The sequence below is a fragment of the Canis lupus genome, chromosome 32, assembly GCF_048164855.1.
Source record: "Canis lupus baileyi chromosome 32, mCanLup2.hap1, whole genome shotgun sequence".
NCBI classification, from domain to species: Eukaryota; Metazoa; Chordata; class Mammalia; order Carnivora; family Canidae; genus Canis; species Canis lupus.
The window spans coordinates 5,811,478-5,833,127 of record NC_132869.1 but is presented as its reverse complement, the minus strand read 5'-3'; the positions used below and the strand labels follow the sequence as shown (position 1 = coordinate 5,833,127).

The window sequence follows — 21,650 nt, the reverse complement described above, 5'->3', positions numbered from 1 at the left end:
CCTTCCCATATTCCTCTGATCTGTAGCACCTTCTTCTGACTCTGGGACTTTGCTATTCAGAGTTTAGTCCTGAGACCAGCCCCTGTGGCATTACCTGGATGTTTGATAGAAATTCAGACTCCCAAGCCTACCTGAGTCAAATTCTGAGTTGTTAGATCTTCAGCTGATTTCTATAAACTTTACAATTTGTGAATTGCTGCTCTATACAATCTCTATGTGGATACCACTGGGGTAAATGCTCTGACATTAGGACGTTTATTATGCGGAGGGGATGATACACTCTGTTCCTTCTTTCATCTCCTAAAAAACGAGGTCATTAGTTCCCTACCATAAAGCCCATTCTCTGTGGTTAATCATTAGGTGAAATTACATATAAAGTGTACTCAGAGTCATATATAGTAAAGAGAGACAGAGAGACAGACCAGCCAGTTGTACTGCAGTTGGCCAGACAAATGATTGATGGGTGGGGAAAAGATGCACCAGAATGCCACAGCTCAGCATTCAATTATGTACTCAGTGCACAACAGCTGAGTGTATGAGTTATTCAGATGCCATCCATATTTCTTGAGTCTCTTGTTTTCTACTTGATTTGGCTTCAGCCTCTCATAGCTTGTGCTGGGTTGGATCTCTTTCCAGTATGGCTTAGTGGCTTCAGAGCAGGCACTGGCAGCTGGGTCTGAGCAATGCCTTAGGTATTTGACTATTTCAGTAGGACATGGGAAGGGACTGATTGATCCAAAATAAGTTTCTTGGGCACACACTGCTCTTCATCTCCTCATCATTAGTTGAGAAAAGAGTCTCCTGGTATAGAGAGTAGAAGCCCAGAGAAGCTCCAGTCACGATGAGCTTCCTCTACTTTCATACTTTCACCTTGGCCACTCCCATTTAATGAGACCTGTGTCTGGGTTCTAATGGGGCAGCATAACAAAATATTGTATTGAGATTAAGAAGATGAGTTTCGAAGCCAGGTAGATTTTGTTTAGATCCTACTTCTGCCACACCCAAGCTTTGATCTTGGATGTGTTCCTTCTTAAATTTTGACATTAGTGTTTTCTTCTGTAGAAGTAGGAGGGTGAGAGAATCCAATTTACAGAAATTTTGTGCAGATTAAATGTATAGTGCATAGCATTGCATCTGCTATACAGAAGGGCTCCCCACATAGTATTATGATCATCATTATTATCATAGTCTGTATCATGTACATTAGAAACCACTGTGGATCTAGGGTGAGTCTGGGATTCCCTTAGGACTTAGTTTAATCTCACTTAGGTGTACATAGTGTTCTGTGTGATTGCTTTGAAGTACTTTAAGTATGGAGAACATAGGCATCCTCCTCTTAAAAATAGCAGGTATATTTACTTATACAGAGGCATCTAGGCTCCCGGGGAAATAATCTTTCTGAAGAATAAAATACTAGCTGGAGTAGTCTTGGGTGATTCATAGGAATCCAAGAGTATACAACAACATTCAAGTCCTATTGCAAAAGGACTGAGCACTATGCACATATTTGTTTAAAGAAAGCTGCTACTAAGTTTTATTCATTGTGATCATTTTTGAGCCATGCTCTAGTTCCAGCCAGGGGCTAGACTGCGTTCACTGACCCTAGCCTGCTGAGCTTCTCTGCAACAGCTCCAACTCAGCCTCTACTGGAATGCCAGAGCTTGAAGGCAAAGAGTTTGAATATCCTGATGCCAGGTTATTCTTGGCAATAACTCACTGTGGCCCAGATGGAGTCATGAGGCTCTGTCCTCTTTATTCAGGGATGGAACCAGAAGACAGCTCCTCCGTGTGGAAGAAGGCAGGCAAGGGAATCCCACCTGGGCACACCCAGGGGCGCGTCCCCATGGATTAAGAAAGGGTGGGGCAGGTTCACTGTCTTTTTCAAATGATTTTCTTTAAATTACAGAATCCTTTTATCAAACAAGGAAGTATCCCAATGCATAAAAGAGATAATAGTCTTTTGTTCTGGTTGATAAATCTGCCTATGTGCATAAGGGACTTTGGGAGACTTTATTTTTCTAGATAATTATTGTTGTGTGTACTTACTTGCTCATTCATACACATATCCCCACACTCAGTGGCTTCTGTCGCTTGCCTGCTAGGGATCCTAAGGTTCCTTGAACATTAGTTAAAAATCACGGCACAAACTGATCTCTAAGGTGTAGTCAGCTCCATTACACCAATGAACTAAATGTGGCTCTGGGGAAAAGGAGGGATTTTGTGCACTGGGGTGAGGGTGGGATAGAGTCTGGAAGAGAAGCCAAAGCTTCAGAGAGTGAGACTGGTGTTGAAGCAGAAAAAAAACAAAACAAAACAAAACAACTAAGGGCCAAGAGAAGCACTGAGTCTCAGTGGTAGAGGTGAGCAGCTTTTTAAGAGCAAATGAGGCAGCAATTATTTCTTTTGTTCTCAGGCATGAGACACATGCCATCAGCTCACCTGCAGCAGTGTTTGGCTGTCATCTGTTCATGGCTTAGATTGCTCATGTGCCTTTCGTACCAAATCTGTTTCCAGAGCCCAGCTTGGTAAGACGCTACTCCTCTGTGGTTTGCTTCCTGTGTGGGCTGGGTAAGGAAGCCTGGGAAGTTGGCAGACGGCAGAGGGCAGCTGGGTGAGCCCAAGTTTGCCTGCAGGGAAGTCTGTCTAGGACCCAAAAGGTCTAGGCCTTTTCAGTTATTTACCATCTCCACCTAAAAAGTGTGTGCTTCAAATCATAGAGAAACTTTTTGTGCTCACTCCCCACCCTGAGATCTGTAAGATGGAAATCCGAGGGGTGCCTGGGTGGCTCGGCCACTTAAGCAGGTGAGCGGCTGCCTTTGACTCAGGTTATGATCCTGGGGTCCTGGGATCGAGCCCTGCATCCAGCCCCACATCTGGCTCCCTGCTGGAGTGGGGGTGTCTGCTTCTCCCTCTCCCCTGCCTGCTGCTCTGCCTATTTCCTGTGCTCATTCTCGCACTCTGTCTCTTTGTCAAATAAATAAAATCTTTTAAAAAAATCTGATATTTTTGATCAATCAAAAAACTTCCTTAACTGATCTTTACCAAGACTGAAACTCAGCGAGCAGGCGGTCTAGACAGAAACAAGAACAGTGCATGGTAACTGGGTTGGGTGAAAATGCTGGCAGGACTGCATAATTTAAGGGGAAATAATCCCAACCACTTTGAAAACCAGACCAACAAAAACAGAGACAACCCCTCCGTCTCTAAGTGTTGTCCGAACGTTTAGATAGTCCGATCTTATCTAAGTAACATTTAGATATTTAAAGCTTTAGATTTTCAAAGCTCTGTCCCAGTCACTAATAAAACCTGCAAAAATGTTCTCCACGATCCAAAATATGCTTCCTTTTGCCGGGAGAGACTGATGAGACTGAGTAAAAAGTTGTCGACCATCAATATTGACTTGAAATCCAATTTCCTTTCAAAATTGAGCTTTCCTGATGCCTGGGGGGCTCAGCGGTTGAGCGTCCGCCTTCCTCCCAGGGCGCGATCCCAGGGTCCTGGGGTCAAGTCCCGCGTCGGGCCCCCTGCACCGAGCCTGCCTCTCCCTCTGCCTGTGTCTCTGCCTCTCTCTCTCTCTGGGTCTCTCATGAATAAATAAATACAATCTTAAAAACAAAAAAACAAACATTGAGCTTTCTAACCCAAAGTGTTCAACTACTGTTTTATCTTTCTTCCTCATGTCCTCCCTGACATCTTTGGGGGGCAATCCTGCAGTCACTGCGCTGCCCTGTGCGGTTCCGTGTAAACAGGAGGCCGAAGGGCCAAAGGCTGGGGGGCGGGGGACGAGGCCCCAGGACACAGTCTCCACCCGGGAGCGCAGCGTGGTGACTCCCGGAGTGACACCACCTGCCCTGACCGGGGCTCCCGCGGGGCAGCAGCAGGGGATTCACGGCCTTTTCCTCCTGCAGAGGCTGGCGGGCTGCCCCCGGCCCTCATCCTTGGAGGAGATCCCACTGGCCAGGGCAGGGAAGAAGACGGGGGGGGGGGGGGGGGGGGGGGGCGGGGGGGGGGGGTCCTGGTGGGAAGGAAGGCTGAGGAATTTGTAGGGGAAGGGAGCTGACCCAGGTGGCGTCTGCCAAGTCGCCAAGTCAAAACCCAGCCCTGGCAAGAAAACTGAGCTTCTCAGACATCCCGTGGGCACCTGCAGGTGTCGTCTGTCGTCTGGTACTCCTGGGGCGTCCTCAGGGGACCGCCTGCCGCGGCCGGTTCCTCGGTCCCCTCTAGGCGGTCGGTGGGGTGCGGGTGCAGGTGAGCCCTGGCGCTCCCCCCCCACCCCCCCAGCCTCCCCGCCGCGGCCTCCGCGAGGTGCCCGCCGCACCTGCCCCGCCGCCTGCCCAAAATAGAACGTCTGGTCGTGATGGATTAATCCTTGGCTCGCAGCCTGCCGGGCCGGCTCAGCCCACGCGGCCTGCTGGGGCGGGCGGTGGGGACAGGGGGCGCTGGACTGGTTCGCACATTCCCTCTTCTCTCCCGCACCGGGCCCGCCCCGCCGCTCAGCCCCTGGGTAGACTCAGAGAGCGGCCGGCAGGTGCCTGGGGCGGGCCTCCCCGGAGGGTCCTTTGCCTCCTTTTAAGTGGTTCCTGGAACCCTAGGGACAGAGAGCCAAGTTAAGGGAGACTTTTCCTTCCTCTGCTCTCCCTGAGCATTTAACGTCTACTTCTCAGCCTGTTTCTATTTCCATCTCCTCATCTGTAAAATGGGGATAATAATACCTCATAGGGCTAGCGTTCTGATTAAACGGGTATAGTAGATGTAAGGTGACTAGAACTTCACAAATGGACAAATAATGAAGGATTCCTTTATATGAAGCCGCTCAAGTAGCTAAATTCATACAGACAGAAAAATCAGAAAGTAGGGGTGCCTGGGTGGCTCAGTCGATTAAGCGCCTGCCCTTGGCTCAGGTCATGATCCCAGGGGCCTGGGGTCCAGCCCCACATCAGGCTCCCTGCTCAGCAGACAGCCTGCTTCTCCCTCTGTCTCTGCCTTTCCCCTCTGCTCATGATTTCTCTCTCACTCTCTCTCTTTCTCTCTCAAATAAATAAAATCTTTTTTAAAAAGAAAAGAAAATCAGAAAGTAGAATGGTAGTGTCTAGGGCTTGAGGGGAGAGGGGAAGAGCTGTTAGTGTTTAGAACGTAGGTACAGAGCTTCAGTTTGGGAAGATGGGAAAAGTTCTGAGGCAGATACAGTGATGGTTGCACAACAATGTGAATGTACTTAGTGCTACTGGACTGTACCTTTAAAAATGGCTAAAATGGTAAATTGTAGGACGCCTGGGTGGGCTCAGCAGTTGAGGTTGAGCGTCCGCCTTCGGCTTAGGTTGTGACCTCGGGGTCCTGGGATTGAGCCCCACATGGGGCTCCCCGCAGGGAGCCTACTTCTCCCTCTGCCTGTGTCTCTGCCTCTCTGTGTGTCTCTCATGAATAAATAAATAAAATCTTTTTTAAAAATGGTAAATTGTGTATATGTTTTACCTCAACAAAACACACACACACACACACACATGCACTGTGCCAGGTATATAAAGTGCAATGTAATGTTGGCTATTATTATTCTCCCATGATCTATATCATTCCCCACTTGATTTCAAATATGAAGCTTCATTTTTTTTAGTCAAAAAGACTTCTGGCTTGTACATAAGTTTTCCCATCACCTCATTCATAGGCATCTTCAATTTATACACACAGAATGAATGAGTGAATATATGTTGAGCCAGAAAATAGAATAGCCCAAAGCGAATTCTATTGCCCTTGACCCCCTGACTTACAAAGGAGACAGTGGGTAATCCTGAAGGTAGCCTGGACGAGACACCTGGAAAAGTGCCGGCAGAGTGATGATGACTAGTACTGATTCTGTCGTTCTTTTGGTGAATTGGTTCTGAAGTTTAGGAATAATTAAGGTCAACTTGTGAGAGCTGCTCAGAGACCCACCTCAGGGCCCCTTTGTGTTTGGAGGAGTATTTGGAGGCTGAGTCAACATGGCAGGTATCCAAGCATGTGGGCCCACCCTACGGTGGACTTGGAACTTCATTCAAGATGCCAGTTCCCCAGGACAGACTCTTCAGTAATCCAGCTTTTGGAGGAAGAAGTAGGGAGTCATGCATCCAACCCTTCTCTTTTTTTTTTTTTTTTAAGATTTTATTTATTTATTCATGAGAGACACAGACAGAGAAAGAGGCAGAGATACAGGCAGAGGGAGAAGCAGGTTCCATGTAGGGAGCCCAATGCGGGACTCGATCCCGGGACTTCAGGATCATGCCCTGGGCTGAAGGCAGGCACTAAACTGCTGAGCCACCCAGGGATCCCCAACATCCAACCCTTCTCTATAAAGTCCATCCTTCCCGTGGGCATGGACTCTCATCTTTTCCCACCATCTCTTATCATCCCATTCAAAGTGAGTAGGGGGGAGAGAGCCAGGCTATAATTTTCACTAAATGTTCCAAACCTAACTATTGTGAGCCATACAACATATAAGACTATACATATATGTATATATCTCCTAGGAATTACCAAAAATAATTCTTTGGAAAGATCCAGAAATGATTGGTTGTAGCTTATAAACAAGGGAAAAAATTGGGGGGAGCAAAATTGGGGTGGAGTGCACGAAAACTCTGGAGTCTCACACAGTAAGCAGGTTATTTTTGTGTGGAATGTTTTCACAAGCTCGTTAGGGTGTGAGGCTTCGTCAGAAAACGATTCACCTTGCAGGAGGCTAAAGTTAATTTTCAGGGACCTTAAACAACCTTTGGCCCTGGCCAGGGAGGCTGGGGAAGGAGGAGGAGATGAATGACACTGGGCAGCAGGAATGAAAAGCCACAGGCAATGATTAAATGGTGGCTGGAAAGGGCAGCAGAGAAAAGAGGAGCCAAGGCTTGAAGGTTAGGAGAGAGCATCAGGGCTGCTGGAAAAGGTTTGGGGAACAAAAATGCATGCTTGGGCGCTGGCTCCGGCCCTCCACCCCCAACACCCGAATCGAATAGCTTCTGCCCCATGCTGACCTCCAGTCTCGCACATTTTGGTCCTCTAAGGCAGATTTTGCTAGAAATTATAGATGAGTCATGACCTATAAAGGGTGGTACCCTTTGCGCCACCTTGGGAAGGCACATTCCACCGAGTAGGCCCAAAGTGTGTGACAAGTCAGTTCCTTGTCAGCCAGAGACTCTCTTTAGAAGCCTCTCCTGGGGCATCTGCAGGAACGGGACAGGGCAGTGAGGGGGACGTGGTCGGTGTGAACCTGGCCCGAGCTGCCACCACTGTAGCTCCCTTATGTAAGATCAGATGTGTAGATGCTGCCCTCACAGAGCACCTGGGCCCATTAAGGCTCTCTTCATGCACACACACACACACACACACACACACACACACACAGAGCACCTGGGACCAGCTCCCAAAGCCAGGCCCAGGTCTAACAGCACCTTGTTCCGGAGGATGGACCAGCCTGCTAGAAAGAGCAAGCTGCTGTTTTCAGCAACGGGACTGAGATATGTTGTCCACATACACTTTGCAAGCAGATAGAAACCTGACATGAAAACAAATGCACAAAAAAAAAAAAAAGAAAAGAAAAAAGAAAGAAAAGAAAACAAATTCACATAAAGGTATTTAACACTCACACTGAAGTGCAGAGAGGCAAATTGGCTCGGCGCCCAGAAAATCAAGAAGCAGTCGTTTCTAAACCCAACTCCGCTGCTGGTGACCTTGAGCCAATCACTCAACCTCTCCGTTTCTCAATTTCTTTAAGTGTAAATCAGAAGCTATGGTTCTGACCAGCTAATCAGCTGTGCCAAGGATAACTGGAGGTGAAGGGGAAGGAGGGAGAGAGAGAGAGAGAGAGAGGGAGAGAGAGAGAGAGAGAGAGAGAGAGAGAGAATGCTAGTGGAATTCTTTGCCTGTGCATACAAAGTAACAAGTGTTAAGAAACACAAGAAAGCCCTTGTAGTGACACTCGGATGTGGATGTGCGAGTTGCAATTGCACTTCCCCACCCCATACATTTGGGCAAAGTGTTCTCACTAACCCAAGCTGACATACAACTACTCACTGGCCTGAGTGCCCCGTAGCCGGGGCCTGTCCCAGTAGCCGTGGTGTGATGACCTAGAGCTTACAACCTCATGGCCCCCGGTAGTTCCTAACCTGACGTGCTGACTGCTCAGGTAAATCTTAGAGTGGTTCGCCATGTGGAATAATGGAATAAGGGTCCTGCTTCATCACTCACAGACATTTATACATCAGGCTTCTCGCTGTGCTCGGGTTTCTCAAGAGATTTTGCTCTCCTCGTATCCCCCCAACTATAGTCTCTATGCAAAAAATAAAAAACGTCACCATTTTAGTCATCTACACTTGATTTAGGTAAGAGCCGATCACTTTGGGATTTGGATCTGGAAGTATTTGATTACTCTGTGCTTGTCAGAGGCAAAAATAATGGTTTCTCATGAGCATTGATATTCTGTTCAAGGAGACTGAATTACAAACCAGTTTTCACTCATTCCAAGAAAACCACATTGGCTATGAACCTCTTTTTATGACTTCTGTATTTAACTCTTTGTGGAAGTGGGGTGAGAGAGTTAGGCTGAAGGAGGTGAACCACCTATAACATTCTCTCAGGGAATGGGATGAAGGGTGTCACTGATACACAGCCGTCACCTGTGTTTGGTAACAGCCAGTTTGTTTAGACAACGAGACCTCGGCTGTTGCTCAGTCCTCTGTGGAAAGACTCATGTGATACCTTTCTATTTTATCTAGAATCTGTGCTCCAAGACTAAGCAGCAAGTTGCTTAGAAATGAAACAAATGAATTTCTCTTTAGCCAACGCAGTGATTCTCATTGACTTGAATACTCTGCACGTCTGTTATTTTCTGCAGCATTTCAATATAGATGTCTAACAAGGTGACCAGAAATAATAAGCTCCTGACTTTTCCCTCCCCCTCTCAAACAGAACCTAATTATTCCCTGACACCAGCTCTCCTTGTCAGGAGAGTCCCGCAGAGCCTTAGAAGCAGGGACATTTTAGCCTTTGCAGATTAGCAGAGCGGAGGAATTTGTACGAGTAGCTTTAAAATAGCTGAGGTGTCAAACAGGGGTCAGTTTTCACGTAGGACATTTATGGTGAAGAGTCTGCTAAGTAACTCACATTGCTTAGAGCATTTATTTATAGTAAATTAACTATTGCAAAGCTTGGTGTCAATTTATTTCAGGGGCTGTAGGGAAGTCAACCCCCCCCCCCCCCAACACACACACACCCAACACACACACATGTGAGATCCAGACAGGGACTTGAATATCAGTTCTACAGGTTTATTCTACCCTCTAATTATGATTGAGAGGAATTGTCAGACCCTAATAGCTGAAGACTTGATGTGAAGACAAGGTTTCTTGCTTACAAAGGGGAATTTTCATTAGCCATGTTTGCAGGTTCGTACCTCGCTCCGCATTGCTCGGCCCCACCCGGTGTAGCAAAGGCTGTTTTGCCAGTTCTGTTTCTGGGCCTCTTAGTTCTCCTCTACTCACTTTTCTTCCCAGATCATCCTAAGACCCAGAGAGGTTTTCCCAAGACCCAGAGCTCTCCTGTGGAACTGGGGCTGAAAACAAGCATGATCCACAGCATATCAGAGGTTAGTGAAGAGCCCTTTTACATGTTAAAGGAGAAGCCTGGAAAAGGTGAAACCTGAAAGAATGACCTCTTTAATGCTGGAATTGCAGGGTCCTTGGCAGGATGTGGATGGGAGAGGTTGTGATTGTTTTGGAGGAAGGGGTATCTTTCCAGTGCCCTTCAAGACACATCACATATGTCACCTTCTAATGTTAGAAAGCCACTTCTTGGGGCACCTGGGTGGCTCAGTGGTTGAGCTGAGTGCCTTTGGCTCAGGGCATGATCCTGGGGTCCTGGGATCAAGTCCCCCATCGGGCTCCCCGCAGGGAGTCTGCTTCTCCTCCTGCCTGTATCTCCACCTCTGTCTCTGTGTCTCTCGTGAATGAATGAATGAATGAATGAATAAATAAATAAATAAATAAATAAATAAATAAATAAATAAAAAGCCACTGCTTGGCCATTCAAAAGAAATAAGTTATTTGAGCAAACTAGATTCAGTCCCACATTGCTTGATTTTTTATTCCCAGAGCTGTTCGTATGTTTATTGTAACATGTTTAGTGGTAAACACTGGTTTTAACAACAAGTTGTCTAACCAACCTTTTGAAGGTTCCCGGCAGATCTGCTCCATGCACCCCATTTCTGCTCTTCTTAAACCCTTTCCTAATCCAGCCCTCCAGGAAACCCACCTGTCCTCTCTGTCCTATCACTGCCACCCCCAGAGGTATGGATTTAAATGGTTACGTACTTGTGTCAAAGGGGGGACGTACGTGAGTCCCCTCAGCACAGTGACCTGCAGGCAGAAACTGCTCACATGCCAGGGCCTGCGGAACAGCAGGACCTTGCTCTGGAAGAGAGGGGACAGTGTGGTTACTGGGCAGGGCTGCAGGGCAGCAAGCACCATGTGCTTCCCGGTCTCCATGCAAGTGGCTCTGGCAGTGGGTCAGGGCAGGGACGGCTGGAGGCAGCGGGGCACGTCTGTTCACCAGCTCTACACCCCTTGAGCCACAGAAATAGTTCAGTCATGAAGAAATATATGCTGCTTCACACACGTGGCTTCCCCTACCCGCTTGCAAAGAGAAAGAAATGATTGCTATGCATTTGTCACTTTTCTAGTTAGAGCTAGCTTTTATTACCGGCCAAACCCAGGGAGGGTGGTAAGGAGATGGAGAACAAGGTCTAAGGTGGGAATTAATCCATGTTGCTGAACACATTTTATGCACTATTGGCCTGAGAAATGACTGCCAGTCATCAGACTCTCATTGGAAGGGTTTTGGTGGATGCGGCCTTTCCAACCTGCCTGCAACACAATTCCCTTCCCCTGGAGTCCTTGTTTGAATGAGCTCAAACAGCCCCTGTGGATTTTTGCTGATGGGTTAACTCTGTCTCACTGACCTCATTGTCCTTCACTTTCCTTCTCACATAATTGACATTTCCTTAACATCACAGACATAGCAAAACTTGAAGAGCATTGATTGTTGTTATTATGTGTGTCTTGGTTATCTGTAGCCGTCTTCATGGGGTCCCCTATGATGCAAGTCTGGGTCAGCCTCTGTTCTTCTATGACATATATTTTTTAAGATTTTATTTATTTATTCATGAGAGAGAGAGAGAGAGAGAGAGAGAGAGAGAGGCAGAGACACAAAAGAGGGAGAAGCAAGCTCCATGCAGGGAACTGCATATGGGACTTGATCCTGGGACCCCAGAATCATGACCTGAGCTGAAGGCAGATGCTCAATCACTGAGCCACCCAGGTGCCCCTGTCCTCCTGTGAGATTTGAGAACCTCTTCTACTTTTCTCTCCCAGTTGCCCCAAGCCTGAGATGAGGGTGATATTTATCTCTCTCTCTCACGGATATTGTCAGGAGGGAGGGTAGGAAGTGAGGAAGTGCTGAGGCTGCGACACGAAGGCCCTCCAAAAGGGTGACATGGGTTGCCAAGGGAAAGTCACTTTGGCTGGGAGACATGCCATGGCTTTAATCCCACCTATGAAGCCTCTTCCAAGGCAGGAGGGATCAAGCAGGCTGGAATTGGCTGTGGTGTGGAAGTGGTCCTGTTATCACACAAGCTGTACTGTTGGTGTATTTATCCCCATGTTGTTTTTCTCCTCCCTGGGTTTCCAGTCCCCTGGAGGTGCCCAACAAGGACTTGGTAAATAATCGAACGACTGGCTGAATGAAAGTATCTTTTTTTGGACTTCAAGTGTAGGGTCATATATTCAGTGGCCACTCAGTAAGTGCTTGATTGATGATGTTCTACTTCAACTCATTTTATGTACAGAACCTAGAGCCTGGTGTTGACTGCTTTGGCATTGCATTGTCCTTAAGATGAATGAGGGGTGGTGCTCAGGGCTGCCCACATCAACACCCTACTAGCAATGAAGTTACCGATATCTATGCAGGGCAGTGAAAGGCAGTGGCACTCTGTGACTTCACTCGGGAGGCCCAAAAGCTCTAGGAAGTACCAAGAAGTCACTGTTGACTCCAAAAGAACAAATGGATCCATCCTTCGAGCTTATCATCGAGCAAAAAGCCAGACACACAGCCATATCTAGCTATGCCACCCCGACACCTTCGCCAAGATCTGGCATTTTAGTGCTTATCCAGAAAACCCAGAACCATGTTTAGCATTTTGTCCTAAGTCTCTGGGCTGCACAGCAAAGTGAGTACATCTTATCTACTGCATGGCTCCAGGTTCCCCAATGCCTACGTGGGGCAGAAGATACAGGGACGTGTGCCACTCATGAGCTTTCTCTGGATGATGCAGAGATGTGCTTCATCCTTGGTCCTATCTCATGTGCAAGTTGTCACACGTGTATGATCAAGAGTGTGCCAAGGAGGTCCTTTTACATGTGCTATGTCATGTCCATGTGGAATTGCAAGTATAGCCATGTTGCACCTGGTTTTCATTTGACAAAAATTAATTGTAGGCAAATGAGTATCCAAGGGGTAATTATTCTGGTTGCTGATAAATTTACCAGTCTCGGTATCTGCTGAGGTGAGTGAGAACTGATCACAGAAGTAAGAATTGGAGCAAACAGAAAGGAGTAGCATTTAGGGCTTTATAATGAAATGAAGAGGAAGAGAGAATATTGAAACTATGACCAAGGTGATGGGAAACCAGGGCTAGATTCACCTAGAGTGGTGTGCACCTTAGTATCATGATTCCTGAAAGCTTAAGAATGTTAGTTTTGATCACCAGCCATTGGAATAGATGTTTTATGACCTCTTATGAAGGCGTCCTCAGGCTATTCCTCTTCCCAGCAAGGTGAGCACAGCTTGCCTGCATCTCTGAGTTGTGATAGGTGTAAAGCCTAGCTTGTAAATGCTTCATAGGAACAAATAATATCAAATTACTGAAATAGTAGTGCGTTGACCAAAAGCCTCTCCCACACCCTCTGCTCCATCTGCTAAATTTGCCCAGGGCATTGCACAGTTCAGCATTTAGAACACTCTAACTGTTTGAAGGGAAAGTGACCTTCCCCTCAGGTTGGAGAACCTTGTGCTGTGACCTAATGAGGACATTCCCTTTAGATCTGAGAGCCAGGAGCCTTTTCTCCTCTGGAACGCGATGTTCTCTTGATGTCTGCTGACCAGCTTGGCTATCCCACTCTTGTGCATGCCTTCACGTAGAATGACCCATCAACAATAGAATTTTATTCACTTTTCATATGTGCCTGAATGATAAAGACAATAATTCTATAGCTATAGCTGAAAATCAGCCTCACTGTTAATGTATATATCCTGTGATGCAACTATGCCCCTCTTTTCTCATTGAGCTTATTAAGTAAGTGTCTGAGGGTGAAACAAGGCCTTTTCCTGCTGTAGGTCACTGCCTCTCACTTCCTTAACGCTACCCCAAGCACTACTGGGTGGGCAACTCTACCACCACCTCCAGCCCAGGTTGCTTAGAAGAGCCTTCTTTCCTTCCCTGCCTTCTCCTCGGCCTCCCATGTTAACCACGCCTTTGGTCACCTGCTCCTCTATTACCAAAGAAACTTCAGTGATCCCCACTGACTGCTGACCAAGTCCAAACTCCAGAGCCTGACATTTAAAAGTCTTCCTAATAAATCCCCAACTGCCCTTACTAGGCTGATGTCCATTTATAGACTATTTAGGCCCCATGCTACCGTCAGAGAAACTTACAATTTCCAAATACACGTTATACTTTTATGGTTCACACTCACCTAATTCTCCACTTCCTTTCCACCTCCTGAGGTCCTCCTCAGTCCTTGAGGCTGAGTTCATGTGTTCCTTTCCCACCAACCCTTCCTGATTGTCCCAGCTGTAGGAAAGTACTCCCTCATCTAAATTCCTTGTTATTGCCTTTGTTTTCATTTAAGCTTTAAGACATAACTTACACAGGTATTACATGTTCGTGGTGGAAAATTTTTAAAAGTGAAACATGAAAGTAAAATCAATTCACATCTTTATGCCCCAAAGATAACTTCATCTCAGTAGAACATTCTGTAATGTCCACTTCCAGATTTTTCCCACATACATATGCACATTTCAGATATTCTTTGTCACCTAAGTGGTCATTCTTGGGTATTGTTTTGAATTGTAGCTCTTATAGATATGCAATGCAGTCTATACCACCCTGTAACTCCTCATAGGCCACAATTCTTTTTATTTCCCACAGCACTGAGGATAGTTATGTAAATGTTTGTTGAAAATCAGAATGAATTAATATATTTCCCTGAACACCTGGGGAGCTCCAAATAAACATTACCCACTGGCAATTAGGAGCCATCATAAAAAATAATTTATTTGATGTGCTACTTTTATTAGTTAATTGTAATTTTTTTTTTTTGAGAGGGAGAGAGAGAGAGAGAGCATGAGCAGTGGGTGAGCGGGAGAGAGAGAAGAGAGAATCTTAAGCAGACACCATGCCCAGTGCAGAGCCCAACACAGGGCTTGATCTCATGACCCTGAGATCTTGACCTGAGCCAAAATCAAGAGGGAGATGCTTGGGATGCTTGGGTAGCTCAGGGATTGAGCATCTGCCTTCAGCTCAGAGCATGATCCCGGGGTCCTGTTTCTCCCTCTGCCTATGTCTCTGCCTCTCTGGGTCTCTCATGAATAAATAAATAAAATCTTAAAAAAAAAAGTCAGATGCTTAACTGAGTGAGTCACTCAGGTGCCTTCTTTTAAATTAATTAACTGTGATGAAATATTCAGGTTTTGAACTCCGTAAGGTCTTGAGAGTCAACAACCTAAGTCAAACAATAGTCTGAGTTAATTGCTAGGTACTTACTGGATTCACAGTCTACCACTCTTAGCTTCTTTCTAATTTTTTTTATTTCTAAATTTTTTATTGAAATGTAATTGACATATAATATTATATTAGTTTCAGGTGTACAACATAGTGATTTGACAATTATAAACATTACTCATTGCTCACCCTAGTAAGTGTAGTTACCATCTGTCACCATACAACATTGTTACAATATTATTGACCATATTGCCTATGCTGTACTTTCATCTCTGTGGGTTATTCATTTTTCAAGTGGAAATTTGTCCCTCTTAATTCTCATCCTTTCCCCTGTGGCAACCACCAATTCTCTGTGTCCATGAGTCTCTTTCTATGTTTTGTTGTTGTGGTTGTTTGTTTTGGTCTTTAGATTCCACATAAGTGAAATCTTATGGTATTTGTCTTTCTCCATCTAATTTTAATTAGCATGATATGTTCTAGGTCCATCCATGTTGTCACACATGGCAAGAACTAATTTGTTTTATGGCTGAGTAATATTCCATTGTCTAGATATAACACCTCTTCTTTATCCATTCATCTGTTGATGGACACTTAGACTGCTTCCATATCTTGGCTATTATAAATAATATTACAATAAACATACGAGTGCATATATCTTTTCAAGTTAGTGGTTTTGTTTTCTTTGGGTAAATACTCAGAAGTGGAGTTGCTGGATCTTGTGGTACTTTTATTTTTAGTTTTCTGAAGACTCTCTTTATTGCTCCATAGTCGTTGCACCAATCTACACTTCCACCAACAGCATATGAGAGTTCCTTTTTTCCCCATGTCCTTGCCAACACTTGTACCTCTTGTATTTTTGATACAGACATTCTGATCGATTTGAGATGATGTCTTATGGTGGTTTTGATTTGTATTTTCCTGATGATTAGTAATGATGCCACTCTTAGTTTCTTAACAGAAGTAAGTGAGGGAAGAGGTAAGAGATATAGAGTCTTGGGTAAGAATAGCTTCTGGAAACTCTTGTTCCTAGTCCAGCTCTTTATGTCTCAAATAAGGTGCACTCTCCCATCTCCAGACCTTCTATAATCTGTCCTCAATATACGGTTTTTAGTTGAGAAACTAAAGGTTACAAATATCTCAATGCTCGCAGTTTAAAAATACTTATCTGGCCTTAGTTTTGCCTTCTTCCTGTGCCCTCAAAAAGCCAGTTCTTTTAGCCTAGCTCTAAAGGAAATTCCCAAATCCTGTGAAGTTAGTGTGGTTGCCATGTGTTTATTTAGAAAATATCTTCACAAGAGTGGAATGGCTATTCAAAAGCCAAGCTGCCCAGTTCAATTTTTCATATGACTCATGTGGCAAAAGTTGAACTGACCTGCGGGCACCAGCAACCCAGAGCAAGGCTGGCAGGTGAGGCACCACTCTGGTATTGGATTGAATGGGTGAAGTGATGTTGTCATATCCCTTTTTAAGGAGCTGTGGGAAAGGGAACAAATGTGGCTTCCAGAGCCACTGCAAGCATTCCTTAAGAAGTGGGGGACAATTCTATTATAGGATCATTTGTAGTCTGGCAATGCAAATTGAAAAAAGAAAGTCTGAGATTCATATACTATGAAGATGCTGATAGATTGTTTTGTTGTCCTTGTTGCTATCATGTTTATTTGCTTTGAAAATAATATTTTTTTAAACCAATTTAAAGTAAAGTGCAGAAAAAAGAGCAATTATGACTTATTTAGAGAAATGTATGTTTATGAAGAGAAAGAAAGGGAATAAATGTCTCATCATTTTAGAGGCATATCTTATAGAGACATTATTTTTTAAAAATCCAGTAAGTGTTAAGTAAAGTTCAAAATAACCAAATGAGAAACACTCAGCTACTTGGGGAAACACTCTGATAGTAGTGATTTCTTGGGCAAATGGAAATAGATCTTAATGGATCTCAGCCACAGATACTGGGCTGTGTTTTATCTGAGCAATTCTGCAAAAGTTGAACATACGCTGTGGGAAATCACAATCGATGCATTTTCCCAGATAAGTTAGCTCCTATCAAGGAATGGTACCTCTTTCTCCAGGAAAGGATGATGACGATGAGAGATTTCCTCTTCAGGGGCATGATGGTCAGGAGGCTGTGTTTTCTGGAAATGAGTTCACACAATGAGACCTTCTGTTCCCATTCATTAGTCTTCTAATATTAGGTAGCAGCTGTCTCCAAGGCATTTAGTGTTATTATGTGTGTCTTGGTTATCTGTGACCATCTTCATGGGATCCCATGTGATGTAACCCATGGAGCCCAGAAGGCTGTTTCAGCCTAGGTCCTTCTGTGAGATTTGAGAACCTCTTCTACTTTTCTCTCCCAGTTGCCCCAAGCCTGAGATGAGGGTGATATTTATCTCTCTCTCTCACGGATATTGTCAGGAGGGAGGGTAGGAAGTGAGGAAGTGCTGAGGCTGCAACACGAAGGCCCTCCAAAAGGGTGACATGGGTTGCCAGGGGAAAGTCACTTTGGCTGGGAGACATGCCGTGGCTTTAATCCCACCTATGAAGCCTCTTCCAAGGCAGGAGGGATCAAGCAGGCTGGAATTGGCTGTGGTGTGGAAGTGGTCCTGTTATCACACAAGCTGTAGTGTTGGTGTATTTACCCCCATGTTGTTTTCTCCTCCAGTCCCCTGGAGGTGCTCAACAAGGACGGTAAATAATCGAACGACTGGCTGAATGAAAGTATCCTTTTTTGGACTTCAAGTGTAGGGTCATATATTCAGTGACCACTCAGTAAGTGCTTGATGGATGATGTTCTACTTCAACTCATTTTATGTACAGAACCTAGAGCCTGGTGTTGACTGCTTTGGCATTGCATTGTCCTTAAGATGAATGAGGGGTGGTGCTCACAATGGTATAGTACTAGCAATGAGGGTACAGATGTCTATGCTGTGAAAGGCAGTGGCATTGTGTGGGTTCCCTTGGGAATAATGAAGAGCCTGGTTATGGGTCTTTCTTCCACATTTCTCTGGTTTAAGTCTTGAGCTTTGCAGTGAAGAGCTCTGTTGAAAAACTAGTCACTAGGAGACAGTCAGACTTAATAAGTCCTGTTGAAATCTGTGAGGATTCTGCTTCATAATGACCATGTTCATATGATGACAAAGAAGCCCCCTTAGATAAGAGCTAATGACTCTGAGCAAATGAGTTAATTACTAAGTAAGCAACACAGTTGGAGGAGAGATGGGAAAGTCTGACGCCTAGTGGTCACCAGGGAGGCCTGGAACTAACCACACGTGATTCAGGAAGAAAATGTCTCAACAGCACCTCTGAATCCTAGATTTGGATGTGACTTAAAGAGAACCATTTCCAGCTTTAAAGAAAAAAAAAAAACTGTTTTAAGACACCAGATCTGAAAGCCTGTCTCTATCCTGACCATTGGCCTTTACAATGGGGTTGGTTAAAGTGGTGGTGGAAAGGTTTGATTACCAGAGAATAAAAAGTCCCATGAAGGAAACTCTAGAGCTTATAACATCAGAGGCAGGATGGCTCTATATAAGGTTGCAGATACCATCCTCTAATTCAAAGAAAAACTGAGGAGAGAGGCCCTTGAGTTCAGAAATCACCCACCTTCCTTCCATCCTCAGTTTGTCTATAAAAATAGTGGACTTTGGGGAATCCCTGGGTGGCGCAGCGGTTTAGCGCCTGCCTTTGGCCCAGGGCGTGATCCTGGAGACCCGGGATCGAATCCCACGTCGGGGTCCCCATGCATGGAGCCTGCTTCTCCCTCTGCCTATGTCTCTGTCTCTGCTTCTCTCTCTCTCTCTGTGTGTGACTATCATAAATAAGTAAAAATTAAAAAAAATAGTGGACTTTGGTTTGACTGATTTTAATGGATCTCTCTATGTCTAGAACATTTTAATTAACAGAAGGATATGTGAGCACCTCAGTGAGTAAATGAATTATCTATTCCCTGAGAACCTTCCTGGAAGGTAATTTAGCTATAGTTGACAAAGGAGTTTAAAAGCTCAAAAACCTTTTACTCCAAAGTCTAGAAATATGTCCTAAGAAAATGACCAAACAAACAAGTACTGAAAGATGTATCAGAGAGTTGTTCATTGTAAAAATTCTTAAAAACAATCTAAATGTCTATCAATAAGGAACAGGTGAACTAAATCAAGTAACTCCATATAATGGAATACTATGGAGAATTTTTTAAGGTTTAAAGTAGGTCTATATATTTTAACATTATAAGATGTTGGGACCCTGGGTGGCGCAGCGGTTTGGCACCTGCCTTTGGCCCAGGGCGCAATCCTGGAGACCCGGGATCGAGTCCCATGTCGGGCTCCCAGTGCATGGAGCCTGCTTCTCCCTCTGCCTGTGTCTCTGCCTCTCTCTCTCTCTCTCTGTGACTATCATAAATAAATAAAAATTTAAAAAAATTAAAAAAAACATTATAAGATGTTAAGAATATCTTGATAAAAGCAAGCTACAGGACATGATCTTTTTAAAATGAACAATGAAATGTCTGCAAATCTCAGCACAGGATAGTGGGATCATTTGCGTGATGTTTTCCATTTTATGCTTTTTTGTATTGTCTGATTTAATTTTGGCAATGAGTATATATAACTTCACAATAAAATAATCAAGGATAAATCATCTGAAAATATTCATTCCTATCATTTGATCACCAAGAAGAGGAAGAAATAAGAGGAGATAAAAGATGAAACTGTTCAGCTTTATGCTAACAGTTATGCTAACATGTGACCTTTATGCTAACATGTGACCTCCTGCCTGATAAGGCACTTTTATTTACTTATGTTATTTGTTCTTCCTACTGAAGTGCTTTAAATTTTGAAAATATTTTACCAAAGCAAGCAGGGCAAACTACAAGATTTGTCTTCATGTGATAGATGAACAGGTACAACACTGAATTCAAGACTGTCCACTCTTTTGCTGTTCTGTTTTTAAGGGAATTGTGATCCTGTTCTCAGGAACAGAGGATGACCAGAAGCCAACTATGAATCCTTGGAAAAGGAAAGAGGAGAATACCACCCACTGAAAATAAGTCGACTCCATCCTCACTCTCTTTCAGTTGGATCTTACAACTACAGATAAAGTGGTTCCTATAGCTCTCTCTGCCCAATAGAACCAAGGATATCTTTTACTTATACTTTTAGTGCCAGACAGAGCTTCGGTCCCCAAGTCCCTCTCACCAGGAGATGACAGTTGGGTGGAGGTGGTAATAAACAGAGAAGAGGACCTGAGTCTCAATGTGAGGAGAGGGGTCTGTATGTGAATGTGCCTCCTAGGTGAGTGTGATCATGACGTGGAAAGTGATGACCATGGTGGGAAATGAGGAAATGGAGATATAGCCAAAGCCCAGTATAGACCATCTCAAAGAGTTAGAAACAAGAGTATTACAATGGCCATCCAGGGAAGATTGAGGCCCAGTTAGCTCTTTGCCTGGCAAGAACTGTACAAGAGAGCCAAAGTGGGTCTTTTGTTGTTCAACAGCTCTTCTGTGCTGGGAGCTGCCCTTCCCATGCACTTTTTCAGAAGCCCCATGTGCTCTTACGAGGCAGCTAATAAATCTGAAACATATGTAAATCCATTTTACAGATGAAGAGACCAAGGCTCAGAAAAATTTACCCCAAGTTCTCCAAAATAACACTTGTCTCTTCTCACTACCCAACTCCATTCCTGGCTATATTATAAACTCCTCTAGTGAAGGGCCTATGTCCTATGGATCCTTGAAACTTTGAGCCCAATGCTTCAAAGTCACTACTTCAACCTAAATCAACTTTTGAACTTATGGCTTGAGTCAGTTATCAGCAGCCACATCCTCAGCAGTGAATAGTTATTGGATGAAATGAGAGGCAATTTATAATGAGCTTGGCTTCTGAAATAAGAATTCTGGCTCCAGCCCTTACTAGTTATCCAGATTGGTGCAGATTATTTAACCACTCTGCCTCTCCATTTCCTTAGCTGAAAAATGAGGAAAGGAACCAACTACCTACCGTATGAAGTTGTCATGAGGAGTCAGTGGGTTAACATCCATGAAGTACCCAACACAGTCTAGTCCACATCCATAAACATGAGCCATCCTTATTGTCATTACTGTGTTTTTAATTCTTAGCATTTCACATGCATCGCCTCACTGAACCCTTGCAATAAATCTATTCCAATAAGGAAGCTAAGGCTCTAGAGGTTAAACAACCAACCAAACAGAAGGGACTAACCAGTGGAAGGGCAGGAATTCCAACTCAGGTCTGACTCCAGATGCCACCCTCTCCTGCTTTCTCAAGTTGCCTACCAAGAGGCAACTGACCAAGACAAGATAGTGTGGATTAGGACGGACTATTGAATTTGCTCTGTGTGCTGTAACAGGAATATTTGTGTTTCAGAGTATGTTCTTACATGAATATACTCAGGCTTGTTCTTGAGGCTAGTATTATGTGGTACATTTTTAAAATGCTGCGTAAGTCAGAACTTTTTTAATCCAAGTGACAGCATCCACTTTATTGGCTCATATAAATGCAATTAAATGGAATGTCCAAGGATAGATCTCCCCTACCTTCAAGTGTGACTTGATCCAAGTGTTCAAAGTAATACCACCACGAATATTTCTCTCTCCATAGATGAGCTATCTTTCCAACTCTGCTGGCTTCTTTTTCATTCAGTCTTTACTTTCTTAGAGGCAAGATGGTCATCAAGAGCTCTAAATGTATATCTTAATAGTCACTTGTATTGAACAAGGGTTTTTCTCTCCCAATTCTTCTGCCAAAAGTCCTGGATGATATCTCATTGACCTGGAATCCAATGCTCCTCCCTAGACCAAACCTTGTGGTCAAGGTGGCTCTGACTGCCCAGGCTTGGGTTAAGT

General features: G+C 44.5%; 1 long non-coding RNA gene across 1 annotated transcript in view; it reads left to right on the top strand.

Annotated features, from left to right (window-relative positions):
• LOC140622612 (uncharacterized) overlaps positions 1–20,094 on the top strand; it is a 28,134-nt gene extending 8,040 nt beyond the window's left edge. The window contains exons 4-5 of the long non-coding RNA XR_012022298.1: positions 9,513–9,604; positions 19,737–20,094. This is a non-coding gene — a long non-coding RNA (uncharacterized lncRNA). The remainder of the gene's footprint in view (positions 1–9,512; positions 9,605–19,736) is intronic.
• The last annotated feature ends 1,556 nt before the right edge of the window (positions 20,095–21,650 follow it).